The 8,433-nt window shown below is 34.5% G+C and overlaps 1 pseudogene; it reads left to right on the forward strand.

Annotated features, from left to right (window-relative positions):
* The first annotated feature begins 707 nt into the window (after positions 1-707).
* LOC150032284 (COP9 signalosome complex subunit 1 pseudogene) lies at positions 708-1,156 on the forward strand (annotated as a pseudogene).
* The last annotated feature ends 7,277 nt before the right edge of the window (positions 1,157-8,433 follow it).

The following is an 8,433-nucleotide window of genomic DNA, read 5'->3' on the forward strand; positions in this document are numbered from 1 at the left end:
TATCATCATTATCTGCTATTTTAGGATCCTTAGCATCCATATAAAGAACTTCTTCTCTGAATATAACATCTCTACTCACTATACGTCGGTTAGTTCCAAAATCCCACAACTTGAAACCTTTAGTTCCTTTATGATAGCCAATGAACATGCACTTCCATGCCCTAGGTTGAACTTTTCCTTATCTTACGTGTATGTAACCCGCACAACAAAAATGTTTTAGAAAGGATAGGTTAGGAGAGTGCCTTGACCAAACTTCTTCAGGTGTTTTAAAATCAATAGTAGTACAAAGACTCTTATTGATAGTAAAATAAGTTGTAGCTACTGCCTCTGCCTAAAAGAACTATGCCACTCTAGCTTTTGAAATCATACATCTAACCCTCTCTAGGATAGTTATGTTCGTCCTCTCAGATACTCCATTCTGCAGTGGAGTGTAAGCTACTATTTTATGTCTAGTTTTCTCATTTTCAGCGAAAAAACTATTAAAGTTATTGCCCAAAAACTCTAGACTTTTGTCTGTCCTTGAGTATTTTACTCTCTTATTACATTTATTCTCTAAAGTAGATTTTCAGTTTTCAAACTTGTCAAATTTTGGTCTTTAGATTTTAGCAAAAACAACCAAACTTTTCTTTAAGACAAGGTGGCTATGCCTAAGGAAGTCCCATCCGACAACTGCTGGCTGGCTATCGACGAGGAGGAGTCAACTAGCGATGCCAACTTCTGAGAAATCATATATTAAGGTGAGAAAATACCTTGAACCACTCCAAGTAGAGTCATTGTTTTAATAAGTGACAAAGAAGAGATTTGGAAGTTCGGAATTGCCATCGATGAAGAAGAAGAAGAAGAAAAAGAGCATCAAAGGCCAATCTTGAGAGGCAAGCATTTCGATATCGAAGCCTATGAGAGCAACTACCGAGATCGAAATAAGATCCTCCGCCTTCTCTTCATTGCAGATCGCTCCAGCACCCACGAGCGGTCAACGATGCAACTTGAGGCTCTTAGAATAACCTATGACAATGCTAAGGAAGGCAAAGATGTAGAACTTTTCACCAAGGTTGTTCAAAAGATTAGCGGCAGGTTGGGCCCTAACTACGAGATGGATAAAGATTGGTACGATTCTGTGAATCGAATCAAGCAGCAGATGGAGTTAGGGCTATAGACTTGGTTGCAACAATAGATGAAAGAATTAATTAATCTTCTCAAACGTTAATTTACAGGTCACAAAATTTCAGTGTTCTTGATTCTTTCCTCTTCCTGATAGAAAGATTTCAAGAGAAACAATCAGTTTTTTGAAGAAATGCATTATATATATATATATATATATATATATATATATATATATATATATATATATATATGCGTCAAAGATTTCCATTACATCCATGGCTTAATTAAGAAGGCTTTAAAATACTATGGGGTGTTAAAAATCATTTTGATTTCTAATATTGATTCATATAATTTAAGTAATTATTATTACTGGCGGAAGCACTATCAGTCCTTTTCTTTCTGCGTCTAATTTAGGTCTAACTCAAGAAATTGTGTAAGTGAAGGCGGATCGAGCTTATACTCTTAATTATCCCATGTCTACTCTTTAGGCAGAATACCATTGTTCGGAATCTGGGATCGATGTCGCTGATTCGACTCCAAACCGAAACAAAAGAAAATTTGTAAATATCGAACTACTCTTATTACTACTGAAACGTAGCAACAGTGCTAAGTCTGAGTCGATCCGCAGGGAAGTGCAATTTGTTTCGTTAATTTAATGTTCTAACTAGAGTGGTAAATGAGGGGTTTTGTGTGGAAGAGATATATGCGTGAAATAAAAATAAAAAGGTAAATGTAATCTCGAATAGGAGTCTATCTAATTTCTAGAGCAAGAGAGAGTTTCCTGTGCAATTTCTTTTATTAGCCATCAATTAATTACACTAAGTCTGTCAACCCCTCTACCTATTAGAAAATCTAATAGCCCAATTAGCCAAATTTGATATTAAACCAAATTAGCCCTTCCTTCTTAGCGACATATAAGTTAAAATTGAATTTCATCACGAAAGGGTTCAATTGTTGAGATATACTACAAGCCGAAAGAGCCATATCTTATAATTTGTTTGAAAAGATTATATTAGGACTTACATGCATTTGGTCCGAAAAAGTCTAGACTTTACACATGTGATCCTAATATGCGCAACTAAATCAATCAATATATGCGTAGGCTATGACGATTTTGCAAACAAGAATTTTGATAAATTAATTTGTCAGATCAATTTATAAAAATTCCATTAAGATTCAATCAAATCATCCCAAAGAGTTCACAACAATTCAATTAAATTAATTAGAAAACCTTCAAGAAAATAAATATATGGCTCTTGCTCAAAAGAAATTAGATAGGAGTTACCTCTTAATTCATAGACAAATTCGAGATACACATCCAATCTGTCGATTATAACCCAAAATAAAAAGAAAAACTAACCTAAATACTAAATTTTGAAGGGAAAGGAAGAAGAATGAAGTTTTACTTTAGTCTCCATCGGTTCGGCCTCCAAGATTCAACATTTTTTTTTTACCTAAAGACGAAATGAGGTATTTATAGAAATCTTCGCAGTATTGCAACACTAGAAACAACGTTGCAACGCTGATCATTCTGTCAAAAACTCGATACTCGATGCACGATAATCCTTTACTTGATACTCGACGCTCGATTACTCGATAGCATTTTACTCGATTACTCGATAGCCATTTACTCGATGGCCTTTTACTCAATGGTTGATTATACTCGATTATACTCAATGCCATTAATAAAAATATAGAATACTCGATGGTACTCGATGACAATTTGGTAATTTCAACTCCTTTGAAGCCCGAATGCTCAAATCAACTCTAAATTGCTTCAAATTAACCTCATTCTTCACCAAATGATTAGTTATACCTTTTGACTGCTCAATACCTACAAAATAGGGAAATAAACATGTAAAATTTGATAACGAGCTTGAATTAAGCAATGAATAATAACTCTTTTTGAGAGCTATCAAACACCCCCAACACAATTCTTGCTCGTCCCAAGCAAGGTAGAAACACACAAAATAGAGTATAAATCAATCAAAGATATGTTAGCTTAATTCGCAATGTTGTTACTCCAATTTCAACAGTCAAATCGAATGAAATTTGAAATTAAGAACAAAAATTAATTATAATAAATCAATGAAGCACAATTTTTAGAATGGTTCTTAATCTATTCATGCATGAGTGAGCCTAGAGTTTTGCTAATTAAGCTTGCACAGCCCATAAAAGTTTTAAAAGATCCTCATCTCATTTTTCCCTACTTTGGTTCGGTTATCGTCCTTGAATATGTCACACTTGCAAAAGAAAGAGGGAAACACTACGACAAGGGTGCCTAAACACACACACAAAAAACATAAAGGACATTCATTTTACATAGAGGGCTAGTTTTCACACCCCACCACCGAGAACCTATCACTCTTTTCTCACGGGCCCTAACTAGACATGGCGGAGGTAGCTCTTTTCATATCTATCCATGTACACATACACACACACTATTTTTTTTGCAGGCACATTAGCATATGCCTCATTTTTTATGCTTTTTTCTTTTCTTTTTTTTTTTTAAAAAAAAGAATTGCAACTAATTTTCTTTTCTTTATTTTTCTCTGTCTCTCTTTTTTTATTCACAGTCAACTTTATTTATCTACTTTGTCTAGTTTTGTTCTAAAACAAGTGTAGTTACTCCTAAGTCAAAGGTGGACCTTTGAGGGTGACAAAAGAAATACAAACCAGATAGCCTAATTCTAAGCATGCAAAACTTTAATTTCACAACACAATGACTTAAGGATGCATGAGAGATAAGAAAAAATTTTAAATTTGGGCTAATCATGATCATGCTTTCCTAACGTTCTTTCATGCAAATTTTATCACAGGAAGAGTGTGTCATAAACTATCATAATAATAACAAAGCAAAAGGCAAGCAAGGCAATTAAAGCACAAACATTGTTCGAGCACAACACTCAAGGACACCAAGCTAAAAAGAACTACCCGACAGGTACCCTACCCCTAACTTAAATAATACACTGTCCTCAATGTATCTCTAGTATAGCTCAAAAGAATAAACAAGGGAACAAAAAAAAATCCCTTGAAAATGTGATCGCGCACGGGATGGTGGTAGTCAAGCTCGCCTCTCTAAAAGATACTCCTCTCCTCTAGGTCGTTCCTGCAAAAAAAATAAAATAAAATAAATAAATAAAAAGAAACCTAATGAAAAAAAAAACCAGTAAAATTTTCACCTTTCTCCCTCTAGGAAGGGAAAATTTCTAACGTCGATTGCTCGACGTGACCTATCCCTCTCAAGATACAAATTCTCGTATTTTTTTGGTCCCTTCTTAAATGAGTCGAAATACCTTGGTAAGGCTATAAGGCTCTTCATCTTTTAAAGAGAACCATATAGGTCGAATTTTGGGTTTTGTCATATTAGACAAAAAAAAGGAAAAAAGAAAAAAAAAATCAAAAGACTCAAGGATTGACTCTACAGAAAATAAAGACTCTGACTCAACTGACTCTTGAGAACAAGAAGAACAAAACTAAAAAATATACGATATACCAGACGACAGAGCAAGGTGAGGTTTTTCAACCTCTAACTCCATCACCTGGAAATCGATGGGTTTAGGCTCAGATTTTCCATAGTCCTAACAAACTAGTTCTAAACATGGTATGCTATCCTCCAACTCATCCTTTATGTCGACATAGATTGCCTCATCGTTGCACACCTCGATAGTGTCATAAAATGTGTGTAGCAGGGGTTCGTATCCTCTCTCATCTAAATCAGAAGATTGAGTGACTGAGTCTCTCAAACTCTGAAGATCAGCTCCAACCTCAGTTTGAAAACTAAAGCACTCTTGGAGGTCGCGGATCTCCTACTAAAAAACAATATTACTAATAACGAGTTGTCTAATCACATCTTCTAATAACATATCTGAGTCGAGAGTGTGAGCATGCATCATCATGTCCGATGTGGCAGGGTGTGAATCATAGTGGAACTGGTCCTATCCTACGTTTCCATAACCATAAGACTCCTCCCATCTAGGCCAATGAAAATCGTCAGCCATATAACTAAGATACCCTCCCATGGAGTAATCTCGTGGTATAGGCTCCACTGTAGACTTGGGCATGCTTGCACAGGGTGATCAGTCCTATATGCTTGCACCTGCTGTGGGTTACATGCAACCAACTGACTAAAGAAAGCAAGTTAACCTCGAAGGTCACGAACCTCGTCACTAAGACGAGATGTTCCACTCAATTGTCTCCATCCTTGTTGATGATATTTACCCATCCTTAAAACACTGATACAAAAAGGAAAACAAATCAAAAGAAAAATAATACTCTAACTAGAAATTTAACTAACGAAATACCATTTTTGTTCGAAACCCGGGATCGATGTCATTAATTCGACTCCAATCCAAAACAAAAAAAAAGTTATAAATACCGAACTACTCCTATTACTATTGAAACATAGTGACAGTGGTAAGTCCGAGTCAATCCACAGGGAAGCGAGATTTGTTTCGTTAAGTTAATGTTCTAACTAGAGCATTAAATGAGGGTTTTGTGTGGAAGAGATATATGCGTGAAATTAAAATAAAAAGGTAAATGTAATCTAGAATAGGAGTCTATCTAATTTCTAGAGCAAGAGAGAGTTTCTTGTACAATTTCTTTCATTAAGCATCAATTAATTACATTGAATCTATCAACCCCTCAACTATTAGAAAATCTAATAGCTCAATTAGCCAAATTCGATATTTTACCGAATTAGCCCTAATTCAATTTACAACTCTTTCTTTTGAGAGACATACAAGTTAAAATTGAATTGCATTACGAAAGGGTTCAATTGTTGAGACATACTATAAGCCAGAAAAGCCATATCTTATAGCATGATTTATTTGGAAAAAGTTATATTAGGGGTTACATGAATTTGGTAAGAAAAAGTTTAGACTTTACACATGTGATCCTAATATACGCAACTAAATCAATCAATATATGTATAGGCTATGACGATTTTGCAAACAAGAATTTCGATAAACTAATTTTTCAGATCAATTTATAAAAATTCCATTAAGATTCAATCAAATCACCCTAAAGAGTTCACAACAATTTAGTTAAATTAATTAGAAAACCTTCAAGAAAATAAACATAGGGCTCTTGCTCAAAAGAAATTTTTGTCAAAATGAAAAATTCGAATAAAGAAAAAAAAAATTAGAGGGAGTGGTCTCTTGCTTGTATTGTCAAAATTTAATAGATAGGGTATTCAATAACCAAAATGATCTTGTCATGAGCTAGATTTGAACCACTTACACAAGGATTTCAGTCATTTTCTCTAACCAGCTGAGCTACCTCAATCACTTTCCTAAAGTTTATTTTCTTAAAGCCTTTTACTCAAATAAATAGTTAGCACTTTATTTTATCACTTGTTCGTTAAGATTTCAAGTAGCTTTTTCAACTGTTGGACAACCGGAGGGAGCTTGCTTCTCAAAAGAGGATAGGCCGGTCAAACAAAAACAAGGTGCAACGGGCTCTCACTCCGCTCCTAGTCACTAAGTTGTGTTATTCAGTCCTCGGCTCGGGGGCATTCCACCAAGAGGTTCTTTCTCTCATTTGGTTAAAGCAAGCCTGTCCAATCCTTTATGCACTACCCCTTTCTTGCCTTTGACTTCAAGTAGGAACCAATTCACCACATTACTTCAAATGGTTGTCATGTTGGAATATAAAAAACAACATGCACAGCAGAAGCAAGAATCGATAATATTCTAATTACATTAAAACTAAGAATAAGCATGCATAAAAGGTTATAAAATACAACCTTTGTAGAATCCACCGCAATCTTCCTCTCCGAGCTCGACCGACACCACCAATGGTAAATCCTCGCTATTCTCCGATTGAAGAACAAGATGGTGGGACTGTTTTATTGGTGAAGACAAGGGAATTTGACTTTAGTACAAAGAGAGCAAAGAGATTTTGTGTTGAAGATTAAAGTTCAAAACTTAAGGAAGCAATAGTTTTTTCACATTTAAAAAACAAAAAAATTTAAAGACAAATTACATGCAAAATCCTATCTTGCATGTCTTCCACCTCAAACGCAACTAGCATAAAAGCTTTTAGGTGTCTAGCTTTAGAAATGCCACTTCAAAGTCCACTTAGTTAGTGGGAAAATCCAACAATTGGATTTTTTCACTAACTAACTTACAAAAAATAAATCAATTTTTTTTAATGAAAAATATTTTCATAATTTAGAAAATATTTTTAAAAAATTAATATCACATATTAATTTTTTTTTTACACCTAACTTTGATTAATCACATTAATCAAGTTTAAAAAGCACTTTCATGTTAAAAATCAAGAATGCTCTCAAACATAATTAATTAATAAATTAATTAATTATAAATTATATCTCATATAAAATACAATTTTTCATTAAGCCCGAATTTGAACATTTCAAATTCTCACTTCATTTAGTTCTTCAATTTTGTCCGTAGTCAGCTAGCAAGGACACCCGATGGACCTATAGATCATGGGCTCCAACGATCCGAGACTAACCGGTAAAACTCTTTAACCTAGTTAATTAACATTCATTAACTAACAAGACTGTCCATTATAACCTGTAGTTGCACTATCCTCATTGTAGATATATTACGTGTCCATTTGATATAATCGTCATCAATAAGTTGATTCTTCACAGGTTGTTCGTAACCTCAGCTTGGTCAAATACCGAACTACCTCTAAGTTACATCTTTTCTTCTTAAGTACCATTATCCCTCTAATGAAAAATTGATTTAGGATCATAATCATTAAATCTATTCTCTCTTCGACCAACGAGAGGATAGGGCCCCTTATTCAAGACCCGGGATCAACCCATAAGAGAACAACCTTTCTACTAATCCTAAAATGGGTAAAAGTGAATTCCATCTTGCAAATTCTATGTCCCTAGTCATCTACCCGTTCTTATCCCTGAAATAGGAGGCATATTGAGCAACGATGTTGAACTTACCCTCACCTATGCAGATCAAGGAACAACTATGAATAAACAGAAGTTCATAGATAGCTCAGGATTCAGATCAAATTATCTAGGTCATCAAGAAGTGAAATTAATCAGTGTTAACAGTAAACAGTATTAATATGTAACAGTGATTATTTCGTGGTCTGTCTTACACAATCTCATAGTGTAGAACACCCTCGCTAACATATCTTTACATGCACGAACTGATCACATTGTTTATGACACTTTACAATATTTGTAGCAATCATGAAGCAGGCCGTATTCGATAGTATCTCCAGAAATAGGTACCTAACCTAATTAAAGTACTATAGACTGTTTAGGCTATTTTACTCGAACTTGATCTAGTTTTTGTCTCTACATAAAGTCTAAGTATTCATGGAAATAGCCAA

The sequence above is a fragment of the Benincasa hispida genome, chromosome 12, assembly GCF_027475165.1.
Source record: "Benincasa hispida cultivar pf3 chromosome 12, pf3_genome.v1.1, whole genome shotgun sequence".
In the NCBI taxonomy this organism is placed as follows: domain Eukaryota; kingdom Viridiplantae; phylum Streptophyta; class Magnoliopsida; order Cucurbitales; family Cucurbitaceae; genus Benincasa; species Benincasa hispida.